The sequence below is a fragment of the Epargyreus clarus genome, unplaced genomic scaffold (assembly GCF_041222505.1).
Source record: "Epargyreus clarus isolate Ecla_fem2 unplaced genomic scaffold, WU_Ecla_fem_2.2 ptg000025l, whole genome shotgun sequence".
Lineage (NCBI taxonomy): Eukaryota > Metazoa > Arthropoda > Insecta > Lepidoptera > Hesperiidae > Epargyreus > Epargyreus clarus.
Window position 1 is genome coordinate 3,638,984 of NW_027332232.1, and position 16,922 is coordinate 3,655,905.

Sequence of the window (16,922 nt, forward strand, 5' to 3'; positions counted from 1 at the left end):
CGGCCCTTACCGTCACCGGAGGACATCCCGGAACCGGCTCGCCGACGCCTGGTGAGGAGCGCCGCTAGGGAGGAGGTACCGCCGCTAGGGGGACTATGGGACCATGGCCCTAGCAGCAGCGTGCAGCCAGCGAGGGACCAGGAAAAGGACCCCATTTTCGGCGAGTCTAAGGAGGAGCTACTGAACTCCGTGCACCTGGCGGTCAAGGGAATCATGACCGTGGCATCGGGCTCGAACAAACTAAACATGGCTGACAAGCAAAGTATCAGCGGGCATGGCCAGGACATCCTAGCTGTCATTGGCGTACTGGAACTCAGGCTGGCCGACGCGGAGAAGGCGCTCGTGGAAGCTGAGCTTGCGGCCACTAAAAAGATAATGGCCATGCAGCAGTCGGCACTGAGCCGCCAGGTGCAAGCACCGACGCCGGCTGAGGTTGCGAAGCCGGACTACGCGAGGGCGCTAAAACTCAATAAGCGCGCGGCACCCATCCCCATACCGCATGGAGAGTCAGCAGTGGTGGCCTTCTACCCCACCGAGGCCGAAGCTGACAAGCTGAAGACGGCAGAGGAGACAAGCTGCGCTGAAGACGGCCATCAACCCTAAGGATCTGGGTATCCAGGTCCAACAGGTGAGGAAGGTGGGGAACGCCGGCGTCGTCGTGCGGACCTCTACGGCCGAGGACGCCCGGAAGTTGAAGGAGGCTGCTCCCAAGACCCTGCGGGTCACAGAGCCTGCAAGAAGGCAGCCCTACGTCGCGCTCCGTAACGTGGAGAACGACACCAAGCCTGAGGAGCTGGTCAGCAGCATTGCGGAGCAGGCAAGTCGCGGTGGTCACGCCGAGTGGACAGCGGAGCGAGTGGGAAAGGACATGCGGGTGGCCTTCAAGAAAGGAAGGCCAACAGGCAGGACTGCCACATACGTGCTGCAGTGCTCCCCTAGCCTCCGACGCTTCCTCCTAAGCGAGGAAGTGGTATATATCAGATGGCAGGTCGCAGAGGCGTCCGACTATGTGGCGGTCACCTGCTGCAACAAATGCCAGCAGTTCGGCCACCCGGAGAAATATTGTAAGGCCGCCCAACCTACGTACAGCAAGTGCGGCGAGACAGGCCACCGCGGCACGGAGTGCGACCCACCGCAGGTATGCTGCGCGACCTGTAAGAAGTTCGGGCGTAAAGAGGCAGGCAACCATAAAACGATGGCGAAGGAGTGCCCTGCACGCCAGTACGCGGAGGCCCGGAGCGTAGAGATAACCAAGTATGGATAAGCTCCGCGTAGGCCAAATTAACCTGGCAGGCTCCGCGGCGGCCACCAAGGAATTACCCGCGGTGGCCGCAGAACACAACTTGGACATTGTGCTGGTGCAGGAGCCGTATGACGCAGACCATATTCTAAAACACCTACGCACGGGGAAAGCGGGATTTTTCATCCCCAATGCCCGACTCCCGTGCGCGGTCCTGCACCAGCACTGCACGGAACACCTGATGGTGTGCCACGTCCCGTCCCTGGACCTATATCTGGTGTCGGCGTACTTCCAGTATAAGGATGACATTGAAGTACACCTGGGACCCCTGGAGCAGCTGCTGGACCAACTGCGAGGACAGAGGGTCCTGATAGGAGTGGATACCAATGCCCACTCTCCCCTCTGGTTTTGTAGGCCGGAACAAACGATCGGACGCGTACCCGAAGCCAGCCACAGAAGGTCCAGAATGGAAGACTTCATCGCTGCGCGTGGTCTAATTATACACAACTTGCCGAACCAGCCGTCGACCTTCTGTGGTGACAGTAGCGGGGAGTCCAACATCGACGTGACGGCCTCGACCAGAGGGATTAACACCAGCAACTGGACAGTACACGAGGAGGCCAGTAGCAGCGACCATAGACTCATAACCTACTCCATAGGCGCCGACACCACACCTCCACCGGCGGAGTCTGCGGGAGCGCTGAGGCGGTTCCGGGTGCGCGGTGTGGACTGGGACCGTTTCCGCTCGGGCATCCACGAACGTGTGGGACGGCTTAACTGGAGCAAACCTGCCTCCGAGGTATGATATCGTCACGAAATTTTGCTTAACGATATTTTTATTTAGCAATGTTTTTAGCATTTAAATGCAGCATATAATAAAGAACTGTGTGGAGCTCTTCTACTTTCCAAACTACTGAAGCAAATTAGCGAAGCTACACGAAGCTATACAAAGATGTGTGTTATGGAGTTTCTTTCGCCGCTTCTTCTCCATAACGAAACACCTTGTGAAGTGGTGGTAGTTTGACATTCAAAAAGTGCTCTGTAAAGAACCTATTTTGAAAAAAAAAAATATTTGAAATATTGAAGTTAATTTAAAGATAGATAGTAACTAAAGATTAATAATTCAATTTATTTTAATTTAAAAGATACAGTTTGTCGTAGTTCAAGACCACATACAATCTCGTAGCAACTTTGTATAATTATTGATGTAATTTTGGAAATGTTAAAAACCTTAATGGGTCATTCTATTCTACTGCGAAAAAACTGTGCAAACGAAAAAAAAAAATGCCAATATAAATTAATATGTCTGTTTCTTTTTAATATTGATAGAAAATATATTTCTTTTCTCTTCTGGTACATGTTCAAAAAGGGTTGGAATAATAAATCATATAAAGAAAAAATAAACAAAGTGCAAATATCACGTTCTGTTATCTGTGCGTTTTGCAGGTTACCGCATTAAGGTAACATAAAAAAATATATAATGTGAGTTTAAGATTTATTCAATAATACATATATTGAGTAAATATGATCTAGTTTGCAAGAAATCCTACGATATTACGATCGGAGTAATGTATCAAAATCGTTTATCGATTCTACTTTTGTTACAAATTTCTAATCATTTCTGTGATCCTCAGCTATTTCGTATTAAAAAGCTACTAATCATATGTGGCATTTATGGCAGAAATTTTATGCAGTGGCAACACTACATTATATGTCATTTGTGGAACGACTGCAAAGTAAACGGTGCCTGCATTGTTATTTTTACAAAAAACTCTTTTGTTTTTGATTATTCGTGTGTAAAAGTTGGTGTGTCATCTCTGTCCAGGTTGCAAAAACGTAAGTTTACTAATATCTAAAACGATAATACGCGGGCGTCGTGTATTTCCTTGTTTGTCATAATATTCATTCGATTCAACTGGTTACAACTTGAATTTGGACACACTAAGCGGGAAATTTAAAATTTTATCATTTCTGTGATCGTCACGTTCTGTAATCAAAAGTCATTTCTGTTATCAATAATAACAGAAATGACTTTTGATTACAGTGATGATGATATTTCTTTTTTTCACATAAGTCTTATTAAAGATGTAAGAAATAACATATAAATTAATAACAATGTATATTAACTATTTCCTTATTTGATTTTGATAGTCAAAGGGTTATTTTTATAACAATTCAACTCGATCAAAGAAGTGACTGTATGATCACGGAATTAACTAGTTTTTTTTTTTTTGCCTGCAGTATGGCTCGTCATACACGACAAAAGAAAGTAAATAATGAAGGAAAACGTAAAATTCGTAAAGAACAAGTAAAGCTTGCTATGAGAAGACACCGACAAAAGATGACACAAGAACAACTTGAAGAAAGACGAAGAAAGGATCGTGAAAGATATAGACAGAAAAAAGAACAGGGCTTAATAAAATCCATTTCAGAATTGACACCTCGAGCTCAAAGGACAGTAAGAAAGCTATGGCAAGAGAGATCAAAAAAATATCGTGATAAGAAAAGGAAAATGGAAGAAATAAATCAGCAGACTAAAGAATTTATGAATAACGAAACTCCACCAGATAGTCCTAGAGCATCGAGTTCCCAATCTAGAGTAGAAACTGGTAAAAAGACAGCGGAGAGGAACAGAAGACATCTAAAATTAGAGAACACATTACTAAAAGAAAAACTGCGAATAATGGAAAATAGAGTTAAAAAATACAAAATGCGATTTAATAGAGCTGTAAATAAAGTAAATACTCAAAATAATAAAGAAATAAACAATATTAAAAAAAGTAAAATATATAACACTAAAAAGCTGATTCAAGAGTTTCTAGAAAAAGATGAATGTAGTAGGTTAACAGCTGGAAAGAAGGAAACTATTACTAGGAAAAAAAATAAAAAACAAATTAGATTATTGAATGATTCACTACTGTCTTTATATAGCAAATTTAAGAATACAGTGAACATTAAAAGTTCATATTCACTTTTTTGTCGCTATCGTCCCTTTTGGATTCTTTCTCCTACAACAAGGCAAAGAGATACTTGTCTATGTATTCATCATGCTAATATGGAGCTTCTAATTACAGCATTGAAAACGGCGAAACTAATAAATGAAAGCACTCCTGTAGCACTTGTGAAGACAATTTGCTGTGAAGGAAAATTGAGAGAAGAATGTTTGCTCAGAAAATGTAAGGATTGTCAGAAAAAGAAAGTGCAGTTCAATGAATTTATAAATAATGACTCTGTTGGTTATTTTCGATGGGTTACTAAAAAATATCCAGTTTCCACAAAAGGAAATGAAAAAATGTGCCAAAAAACAATTAAAGAAAAAATTTTTAGTTCAAAAAAAGATTTAATCCCTATTTTGCACTCAAAACTACCAAATTTCATGAAACATTTAAATAATATTTATCATCAATATCAAGCCATAAATAGTGTGAAGAGACAGATTGATGAGGAAACTGCCCTGTTACACATTGATTTTGCCGAAAATTATATTTGTAAATATGCAGAAGAGGTCCAAGCTGTACATTTTGGAGCATCGAAACCACAGATATCTTTTCACACTGCAGTTCTTTACCATTTTGGCGAATTCGACTCTACTATAACTCCCTTTTGCACAGTCTCTAAAAATCTTAGACATGATCCAATATTTATTTGCAATCATTTACTCTCAATTATCAATATTATTAAGAATTTGCACCCGAAATTAAAAACTATGCACTTTGTCAGTGATGGACCATCTTCTCAATATAGGAATAAGTCAATGTTTTTCTTAATGGCTAATTTCCTAGCAGTAAAATTGAATGTCCAAAACCTTATATGGCATTACAACGAAGCTGGGCATGGTAAAGGTTCGCCTGATGGCATTGGTGCAATAGTTAAGCGAACGGCGGACCAATCGGTAGCTAGGGGTAACGATGTAGCAAGCTATGAGCAACTTATTCAATGTTTAAATGAAAATTGCAAGTGTTCAAATCCTTTCTGTCGATGAAGAGAACGTCACAGAAATAGAAGAGTTGATGTCAAGAAGTTTGACTCCTACATTTAAAGGTACGATGGACATTCACCAAGTGACTTGGAGTAAAAATAACTCGGCTCTTCTTCATGCTCGAAAATTAAGCTGCTCTGATTGCCAACCCCATCAAATTTGTTTTCATTACGAAATAGGTGTGATTAACACACAACCTGCTAAAAGTATATTCGGAAGAGGTATTTCTTCGCCATCATTTAATATTGAAGCTGAGAATATAACTGAAGAAGCTCATTGTTCGTCAACCCCTCCTAGGGGTTCTCCAGTTTCAGATATAGACTTCTCGTCACCTGTTTGTCGTTCTCCAGCAACACCATTACCTACAACACGGCAGAGATTTAACAATGCTTTTGATTCTGATTGCGATTCTATTCTCCCATCCGATGATGACAATCCATCATGGCTTGATGATTTAGATGATGATAACCAAGCTGTAACAGTTTTATCTAAACGAAATCAAAAATTCTATTATAAATCACATTCCTCAGATGACAGCTTCGACAGAGAATTAAGAAGAAGGAATTTTATAGAGACACCTATAAATGCCAATACCTCTTCATTTAAGAAAAAAAATATCACAAAAAAACGTCGTAAACGTATCGAATCGTCAAGTTCATCTGAAAATATATTTTGAATTTGCCTAATGATCTCAGATAACATTTGATTATTTTTGTTGATCTCATAGATTTATCGTTTAGTTTTATTAATTTAAAAATGTTTAGCCAAATGGAAAAGCTTTTGTTTGAAATGACAATTAAGAAAGTTTAGATCTATAATATGAAAATATGTTGTTACATAATTATTGTTGATTACCTACATAAATAATGTTGATTAGTGTGACATAGTCAAAGGATAACATATGTGACGTCATTTCCGTGATCAAATTTTAGAAATTTTTATTACGTTTGGTTACGTGAGTTTGATTATGATTTTCTTTGTTTCCATTAATGTGCATTAGAAATCAATACTTTAAAAAGAGAGTTGTTATTTTTCCACCTTGTTTAGTACTACTTACATTGAAAACCGTCATATCTGTAATGAGTGCCGTCATTCCTGTAAGCTACTTATTTTCAATTCATTTCGTTTTCACGGAAATTACTGAGGCACGATCTCTGTTTCTAATTTTTATAGGAATTATTTCCATTATTTTTGAATATAAACCCAAAATAAAAGATGAATCATGATATTTTTATTTATTTTATTTTTATTTCCAAAAAGTAGAATGACCCTAATACGCAGAACAACTTTGTATTGCCTTCCATCAAATATCACGCGTGAGTTGCTGCCTATGGATAAGTCTGTTTATTGTTCTTTTGAGCACCATTAGGACCAAGAGTTGATTAAATACGTCAATCAACACCCTGAAAGAACAATAAATAAAACAAGCTTAAATCTTATTATTTCACAAGTGTGGCCGAAATGCATGACTCTCAGCCACATTTCAAATGGGTTTCTCCGTACAAGGTTATATCCATATAACCCAGATGCTATTCCTGAAGAGGCGTTTGCCCTTTCTGCGTTGTCAGAACTTCCAAATCCTACAAGCAGTGCGAATATTGCTGTTTTATCTGCTGAATCCAGGGGACAAGAGATTTCTCTCAGGCACAGATACTGAGAATTTGGAACTGTCTTTGCTCTTCAAACAATCCGAGTACGGAAGCCCCACATAAGACAGACAATCAAATAACACCCACCTGTGAGATTCATGTTTTTTTACCAACCCCTACATTTAAGATTAATAATACTGCTCCACGCAAGAAGTCTCTGAATTACGAAGCTCAAGAGGTAACTAAAGATTTGTTTGGTAACAGTGCTACGACTTCCACATCACAGATTACTGTGCCATCATTAAGATTAGAGGCTGTTCTTGGGACTTCATCCATATTAATAAATATAGTTCAAAAAACTAAAAAGTATAATTACGAAAAAAGCGTGGGGTTCTCCACTTATCAGTTTTCGAAAAACACCCCACACTTTTCCAAAATTATACTATTTACTGTTCCTTAATTGATTCCTAGATTGAAAATTATTTTCTACTTTTTAGTTGATTTTATCATAAAAGCGTGTTTTTTTAGTTTTTTTAACTATATTTATTTTATTAATTTTTAGTATTTTTGTTATAGCGACCATCATTATACATCGTCTGTAAAAAAATTAAGTGTCTATCTATTACGGTTTAAGAGATAAAGCCCCGTGACTCACGAACAGACAGCGGAGGGTTTCGTTTTACCCTTTGAGTACGGAATCCTAAAAAATATTCTACAACATAGATATGTTTCAGTACATTTGAGTTATAGGGAAATAACATTATTTTTCAACACTAAAAATCAATCTAGTAACTTTGCGTGAACTTTCTCTAAGGCGCTTTCTCTCGCCTCGAAAATCGTTAATCCTGAGGATGTTGATAAGGACAGTGGTACAAAAGCGCGCGCCCACAAGGTTGAGCGCTTGCAAAATCTATGCATTAGATTCATTTTTGGTTTACGTAAATTTAATCGTGTGTCTCATTTTTGCAAGGATCTCAAGTGGCTCCCAATCCGTCTACGCAGGAATACTCGTATCCTCTGGATCTTATTTAATATCCTTAAAAATCCATCCTCTCTTTCGTACCTGAAGCAACGTTTTTCGTATGCATGGCTCTCTCTGGCACCCTGCAGATCTCACCTTAAATTCCTTTTAAATTATCCTTCCCACAAATCCTCTCTATTCCCACTCCTTCTCTGTTCATGCGGTTAGACTGTGGAATTCATTACCACCTAATATTCGTCTCTCTAAGAGAATCTTTGTTTAAAAAGAGAGTCAAAGAGCATTACTTATCAATGTCATAATAGTATATATATCTTTATATATATATTTCTTATGTGCGTGTGTATGTCACTGAACTCCTAATAAACGACTGGATTAAAGGAGATGTTTCAAAATGTATGGGCTCCCGGCCACCTTTTGTACACTATACTAAAAACTAAGATAACATGCAAAGAACAATTCGTAGGGGTTCATTTTCTTCAAATCATGTTCGTTTAATTGTTAAAAAACAATAATTTACACTTAAACTTGCAACTTGAAAAACATCATGGCGGTAGTGATTACCGTAATAATGTCATCTGTCATTCTATTTTAACTTACTATATACATTATATACTTTTTAATATATTTTTTCGCGAATGGGCGTAGATATATAAATATTGTATTGTATGTATTGAGAAACAATACCTATATTTGATAAACATTAATTATATTTACTGTCATAAATCTTGACTTAAAACAAACATACCAAAATATGCACTTCTATACCAATTTATTTTACTTAAAACATTTAAACGTGTAAATAAAACAATTTTAAGTACACATTTACATAATATTTTATTTATTCTTCACTTAGATACATTATTTATTCAATATCTTCCCTTATCAATATTTTCATCCAATCATGTAGCAGGTTCTGTAATATCCTGTGACGATCTCAGCCCAAACATCAAACAATGGTCATAATGTGAACGCAGCTACCTACGAGTACGGTTCGTTGCCCAGCGATGCAGTTGCAATAATAACTGATTATTTTGTCATCCCAAGAATATCCTTGTCTTGCTATTGTAGTTATCTAAAAAAGAGAAATAACGATTATATCACGATTAATACAACTAACTGATGTATATTTTACCTGATGATATTGAATCCTTGTCAACACAATCCACAGCGATCGCACGAAAATCACAAAAGTCCATAAAACATAAGCTGGGTAAACAAGTAAGGTAGAATCAGTCCAAAATCGTAAGCAGCACAGAGCAAAAACATATTCAGAATTGAAATGGAATCTTCTCATCAGTACATATTTATTCAACGTTTACATTGGATTCCTAGTATATAATATGTATATATCCACTTTTACACATATCAAATTGACAACTTCTTCTTTTTTAATTTGACATGCACTTACATCTATAAAACCAGATACTATTTAAAAGGTGGTTTTGTTATAATTAATTAAATTTAGAAATAATGACGGGATACCCAAAAAGAAGGCATGGTTGTAAAGTACTAAGGTAACAATAACTTTACGACAAAAACAGCGAAATACAGAATTACCGACATCCAAAGAGTATAGTAACCTATGTGTGGGGTACACATAGGTTCCCTGACTGACATCGACAGTTTTGAAAACTTGACATTGAAAGTATTCCGCCATATTTAATATTTTAATGAGGAATGCTTATTTTAAATATTTTTAAACAGGAATACTCTAGGTTATCTAAATATATGTGTATTTTTCTTCAATTATAAAAATTATTCGTGTTTTTTAGATATAGTGTACATGAGATGGCCGAAAATGAAACATCTCCTTTGTTGAGAATGGTTTAGATTCACAATTTAGTCCGTGGGAAAAGGTCTTTTTAATTAGCTAGTTAATTAAATAGTTGTTGATTTTGGAATGTTAAGTTAAGAACAAAACAAAATAATAAACTTATACGTTGTTTTATCTTACATTTGTTACAATAAATCTTTTTGGTTAATTAGTTGAAATTTTATATTTAAAAAAAGTGACTTATAATCGTTGTATATTATTTTACAGCATTTTTCTTTTACAAAAAGTGCCACGTCTTCGTGGCAAGAGCCAAAAATAATGATCGCCGACTAAATAGATTAATTGAAGAACATTCGACGGATAATGTAAATTTAAGAGATCAAGTTGCATGTTCACGAGCCTCTCGTTGTCTTCATGCTAATACATTAAGACAACGAGAGGCACGTCAACGAGCGACTGATGCACATAGAGAACGTCACTATCGGCGAGTGCAAGATAATCGAGCATTGACACTAGCATCACTTAATCGTCTCACGTTTGAATATGATCCTGAAATAAACTATTCGTCACATGCACTAATTACGATCGGTAGTATGGATAAGGAGTGTTAATATTGTCATGCTTTCAAGTACAAAGGTGAGTCAGCTGGTTTATGTTGCGCATCTGGAAAAAATTTACTCCCATCGCTAAATCCACCACCGGAACCTTTAAAAACACTTTTCGCCGGAACCACATCTCAATCGAAATTGTTTTTGCGAAAAAATCGTAAATTCAATTCTAGCTTCCAAATGACATTATTTGGAGCAACGAAAATTGTTCATAATGAAGATGGTCGTAATTTTGAATCTACATTCAAGGTTCAAGGTCAGGTGTACCACCAAATTGGTTCATTGCTTCCAATGCCTGATGCCGCTCCAAGATTTCTACAAATTTACTTTATGGGTGATGAGGAGCAACAATCATATACACGCTGTGTGTATAACCATATAGAACAGATGGAAGAACGAGAAATTGTGGATATTTTGCAAACGTCTTTGCAAAATCATAACCAATTATCATACTCCTAAGTTATAAGAGTTGTCCCCCCCTAACATGTTTTTATTTATATGGCAACACAACGTTTGCCGGGTCAGCTAGTACCTATATATATTCTTTATATGTATGTATCGTAGGTATTTATATATTTATTCGTATTCATAACTTTAATAGTTTATTGTATTGTTTTTGCGCGCTGACTTTGTTTTCGTATGAGATTTCCAATCTCAGGGTTGCTGGAAGAACTTTCATTGTGAAATTAGCAGTCCTTTGCACTTTGTTTCTATTATGTTCATTATTTATTACTCTGTGTACAAAAACTTATAAAATAAATAAATAAAATTATTAAAATCGTGTATTGTCATCGGTTTCTGATTATTTTTCAAAATTTTGAATTAACCTGAACGTTCAAAGTGGATAGAAATCGGGTTCAAAGTGCACCAAAATCAACAGCGAAACATCGTGGCAGAAAAGGTTATGATTATAAACTTTCCTGGTACTGTCCAGCTTGTAAAAAAGACCGAGTTGATGATATGCGACAATGTCTTACTTGTGGTGTTTAGTATCATGAGCTGTGTGTTGGACTCACACGCGATGATAAAATATTTTACTGTTCAGGAGAGTGTTTAAAAAAAGATAAAAAAGACAGATTAGTATAGTACTTTTACTTGATAAGAAAATCTTTAAGTTGATCTAAAAAAACCAAAAACAATTATTACGATCTCATTAAATTTAAAATAAGTATTAAGAACATTTTGTATAATTAAGACGTTGAATGGTTATTTCTTTTTATCAAGGCTTTATTAAGACACAGAGTTCCCATTAAGGCCAAAATGATTTTTTTGTTATTTGACTTCACAAGTGTGATTGTTTCTGAAGCATTTTTTTATTGTATTACAAAGTTTAATAAATAAATGCAAATATTTCAAATGATCAATGCATTATTCTTATAAACCTGCTACTTATGTAGTAATGAAATTAAGGTAGGCCTTATTTGGTTATGTTACCTGATATCTGTTCCCTTTTTTTCTTTTTGTCTAGATTTTCAATACCCTTTAAATAATCTTCAGTAGTCAAAACTTTACCTTTCCCATCTATTTTTCTTCTTTTTGCCTGAAGGCGGTGCTGTATTTTTTATTTTATTTGATTTTCGAATCTCTTAGTATTCGAGTTGATCCTGTTGAAGATCCAAGACCATGTTGTTCTCTTAGACGCTACATTAATTTCAGTTAATGAAAGATTTGAACAGTTAAATGAGTACTCGGATTTGCTGGTCATTTTTGAACAACATAACACAGATTCCTGAAAAAACTGACCTTGTTAAACTCTGTAGTGATCTCCAATTGAAATAACTGTGGATTCTAAATCAGATTTATATGGTTGTATGATGTGTAATAAACTCATAAGCCTAAAATCTTTTTTGCCTGATCAGAATGTGGCTACCCCTGCTTATGTTTCGAATTTTACTAAAGATCGCAACTTACAGGAACTGAATCCAAATGTATGGATAGCATTGCGAATATTACTGACTATACCTGTAACGGTTGCTAGTGGGGAAAGGAGTTTTTCCAAGCTGAAACTGATTAAAACATATCTCCGATCGAAAATCTCTCAATCTAGATTAACAAACTTATTAATTTTGTCAATCGAAAATGAAATAGCAGAAAACATAGACTTTGAATGTCTAATAAAAGAGTTCGCGGATAAGGTTAGAAAAATGAAATTTTATTAGTTTAATATTTTTTTTTAAAGATGGTTATTTCATTGTACCCATTGCCTTTTTTCGTATGTAATTGAATTGCAGTGAGGGGGCGCCGAAGAAATCTCGCCTAGGGCGCTATTAGTGCTAAAAGCGGTACTGGAAATGCCCCGTATGTGAAGAAACAGGTCACATCGCGACGGACTGCAAACAGTTTAAGGAAGCTAATGAAAGCACAAGATGGGATATAGCAAAGAAGAAACGAATATGCGTTCGGTGTCTACGCTTCAGAAATAAAACGCACAACTGCCAAACGAAGCCTTGTGGTATTAATAATTGTAAGTCTTTTCATAATAGGTTACTACACTTCAATAGAATAGAAAAGGCGGGAAAGAAGAAAAATCAACAGAGGTCATTAACTCCGCGTGGACTATAGCCAGACCTACAAAGAAGCAAACTTATTTGAAGATAATCCCGGTGCAAGCAACAAGTCCCAAGAACACGGTCAACACATACGCGTTATTGGATGAAGGATCTACAGTTACGCTGATAGACAGCCTTGCCTACGAAATAAGGGCTAAGGGACCCATCGACTAGAGGTGTGACTAATATATTAGTAGCAGGTACAGGTATCATAATATAAGTCATGTACATTCATATTAGGATAGGCGAATATAGCATAATAGGTTACCAGAAATTAGTCAAATAATAGTGTCGCGTAATAGCGAGGCGAGCAGGCAAGTCGCTTCGTTATGGCAATATAGGCGAATATAGCGTAATAGGTTAACAGAAATTAGTCAAATAATAGTGTCGCGTAATAGCGAGGCGAGCAGGCGAGTCGCTTCGTTATGACAATATTCAAACGCCGCGCGGCCACAGTAGAAATATGGACCAGTATGGAAACTCCCTACAATAAGTTTTATCACACGTTGTATCAACTTTACAATGTTTTCCGTATTTAAAAGTATAATATTAATAATAATAATCGTATTTTACTGGGATTACCGGACGCCGTGAGATTACCTACTTATATTATTTGTAAACTGCGTAGTTATTGCAATTCGATTGATTGATCATAATAATAATAATAGTTTATTGTCCAATAAAGTAAATAGCACAATAGCATAATAGCACAGTAAATGCTAAAATAGAAATAAATAACACTATTATTAAAAATAATACAGTGACAACCTTATTCTTCAATGGAGTGTAGGTGATTATTTTATCAACTAGGCTTACTTTCCATACTGTTCCATACTTGTACTGTGGCTCGGCCGTCTCGGTGCAAGATAAATGAGCGAGATGACTAGACTCGTCTAAACCGACTCGAGGCGGGTGAGTGAGCGAGATGAATATTGTATTGTATGAACAGAAAATGGCTGCCTGGTTGCTTGTCGCTGTGCGTGCGTGTATAATGTTTATATTATAAAAGAGTTATACACGTCGCGCTTCATATGAAAGCTGTATGAGTTAGTTACCAAGTAAGCAAGCAATGAAAACATTTTTTTTACTTTTGTTCCCTTGTTTCCGTCGCATAGTCTTAGTACTAACTAATAGGAATACATATTATTTTATTATTGACGTGACAACGTCTTAAATTAGGTTGCGGCTGGGAGTCACTTATGAAAAAGTGTAACGCCCGGTAACGTTACGATGAGTCACCGAACGAGAGAGAGGCCCGCCGAATGCCTTGCGTCTCTCTCCCACTCAACTATGATCGGTCTGCCGCGCGCGCAGCACTAGAGAATTAGGCGCATTGAATCGGCGCATGCTTGTGTCTCTGTCTTTGTCTTTCTCGAACGTTCTTGGCGTTGGAAAAACAAGAAAGCGTCACAATACAAGTTCACACGTGTGGTTAAAGTATCGTCAGCTGTGTCTGTAGTGAAAATATGGAGTGCTTAGATTCGTCATTTATCATTTACAACAACTACAACAATAAAGGTAAATAATTGTACACTGATATTTCATTATCGTAAACTATGATTGATTGATTAATTGTTAGATTGACACAAAAGTTGAGAAACTGAGTTTATAGGTTATGTCATACTATTGATAAATGTTGATAGTGTTAAGTAAATTATTAGTTTAAAATTAATTAATTAATTAATTATTATTTTACAAATTTCTTTTGAAAAATGCAACCATTCCATCAGTATTTTCATATGACGTTGTCACGTTCAACTATCGTCAGTAAACCGACTTTACAGACAACCGATTTTTTTGTTTTGATTTGACCAAAGCTCACAGCGTAATTGTATTCGGTTCGTACACATCTAGAGCGATGTGCTCGCACACAGTGACTGATATAATAACTGAACTAATAGCTATATTGATTTGTGTTTTGTGATTATTTTTGGTAGAGATTTTATTGGTTGTTTTAATTATGAAGCGGGCGAGAACCAGTGAAGTTTGGACACATTTTACTGTAGAGTCGGAAGAAAAGAGAATAGCAGTTTGTAAAATATGTGAACAGAAGTGCTCTTTTAAAACAACAATATCAAATTTAAATCAACATTTAAAAAACAAGCATGTCGCGGTGTTAGTATCATCATCAAGCACGCAATTGCGACAAATATCAAAATCTGACACCGGCTCCGCTGAAACACAGGGAAGAAATTTACAAAATATTCAACCTTTGGCCGTGTCTTCAGTTGCAGGAATATCCAACCCAGGTCAGGACAGCACATTAACATTAACGTCATCAAGACAACTGGTGCAAAGTACAATAAATTTAGCAGTTAAAAAAATGACTGCGTCTCAACGAGAGAAAATTGACGAACAATTGATGCTTCTTTTTATTAAAGATTTTCAACCGTTTTCTGTTGTTGAGGATAGGGGATTTAAGAGCTATTCAAATGCTTTGAATCCTGCCTATCAATTACCGACTAGGCAACATATTTCTAATACGCTTTTGCCGGCACTATACGAAAAATGTGTAAATAGAGTTCGTACATGTGAAATTAAAAACATCACTTCATTAAGTATGACAACAGATTTATGGACGTCGGCATCACAAGAGAGTTACATAGCCATATTAGCGCACTACATAGATAAAGATTTTAAGTTAAAAAAAGTATTACTGGAATGTGCGCCATTACCCGGATCTCATACAGCCCTAAATATCGCGGAGGAAATATCCCGGACAATCGATGATCTCGGCATTGAAAAAAAACAGATTCTTATAATAACAACCGACAATGCACCTAATATGCAAAATGCTGTCAAACAGCATTTGGGCTTAAAACATTTTGGCTGTTTTGCCCACACAATAAATCTTGTGGTGGAGAAAGCTTTGGAGGTTGACACTATAAAATCAACAATAGAAAAAGTTAAAGCTGTTGTTGCGTATTACAAAAGAAGCAACATAGCTATGGAAAAGCTACTTATAATAAAACACGTTACTGCTTCTCTGACCAGTGCTCTTGAACGGTAACCGGAATTGTTTACCTTCACAGCATGTCGAACAGGAAGATTTGCTAATGTCAACTTTTTCATCAAGTGACATACCTTGGACGGCGTTCTTCATCTGATTCAAATAATCTTTATTTACGTGTCCTAATCTGCGATGCCATGTTACTCCTGACACAACTGATGCTGCTAAATTAGGTTGTTTTAGCAGATTAACCTTATACACACCATTGACTAACGCTGCTGTGGCGACCAAGTCATTCTTTTTGTTGTAAACTGAGCAACCACATTCGTTAAAAGAGATATTGTTACCATTCATTATCAATTGGCTTACTGATAATAAGTTTGTGGTCAGACTTGGTACACATAATACGTTGCGTACCTCAATGTCGTAATCATGATTTTCTGTTGTAGTCGTAATTTTCACATCTCCAGAACACAATATTGACACCTTTTCACTGTTAGCAACAATTATTTCTCTGTTTTGTTCATATTGTGCATTCATAACCCAACTTTCATTGGTTGTGAGGTGTACACTTGCGCCCGAGTCGATATACCATTCATCTTTGTTGAAGTTTCCACTCAAAAACACTGCGCTAAAAGCATTTGATTGCATTCTCTCCTTATTTTTCTGATTTGACAAGTTATTTTCGTTTTTACACTGACTTTTGTAGTGGCCGATTTGTTTACAGCGATAGCATTTTATCTGTTTGACATTTGACATATCAGTGCTACCAACATTACTTTTTTTGGCCATAGACAAATTTGTGTTGTTTTTCTTTTTAGACTGAATAGCAAATGCACCGCTAACTTCACTCTCTTCATGACTTGCCAAATCCATATCCAACAGTTTTGTTTTGATGGAGTCTGCCGTTATAGGAATGCCGGAATGCTCTATTGCCATGATCATAGGGGAAAATCGATCAGGCAATCCCGCTAATAGCAATGATCCTGTCCATAAATCGTTGATTTCAAAACCTGTTCCGCTGAGTTTCTGTGCTGTATCAATAATCTGCGTCACGTAAGACCTCATCGAAGTGCAAGCTCAGAATGTTGATTCAGTGGGGGATAGAGAGAAGTCTGATGATCCCGAATCAAGATCTAGCCAAAGTTCGCCTGAGCAACATAAGAGTATGTCAACATCCTGTCAAAATGACTCTGAAAGTTTTTTTAACACTTTGCAGTCTGATGATGAGACATATGTTCCAAGCGATTA

The 16,922-nt window shown here is 36.9% G+C and overlaps 1 long non-coding RNA gene across 1 annotated transcript; it reads left to right on the forward strand.

Moving 5' to 3' along the window:
• Window positions 1-2,924: 2,924 nt before the first annotated feature.
• Window positions 2,925-6,447, forward strand: LOC140752843 (uncharacterized). Its single transcript, XR_012103473.1, has 2 exons — window positions 2,925-3,076; window positions 3,482-6,447. It is a non-coding gene; the product is annotated as an uncharacterized LOC140752843 (long non-coding RNA).
• The last annotated feature ends 10,475 nt before the right edge of the window (window positions 6,448-16,922 follow it).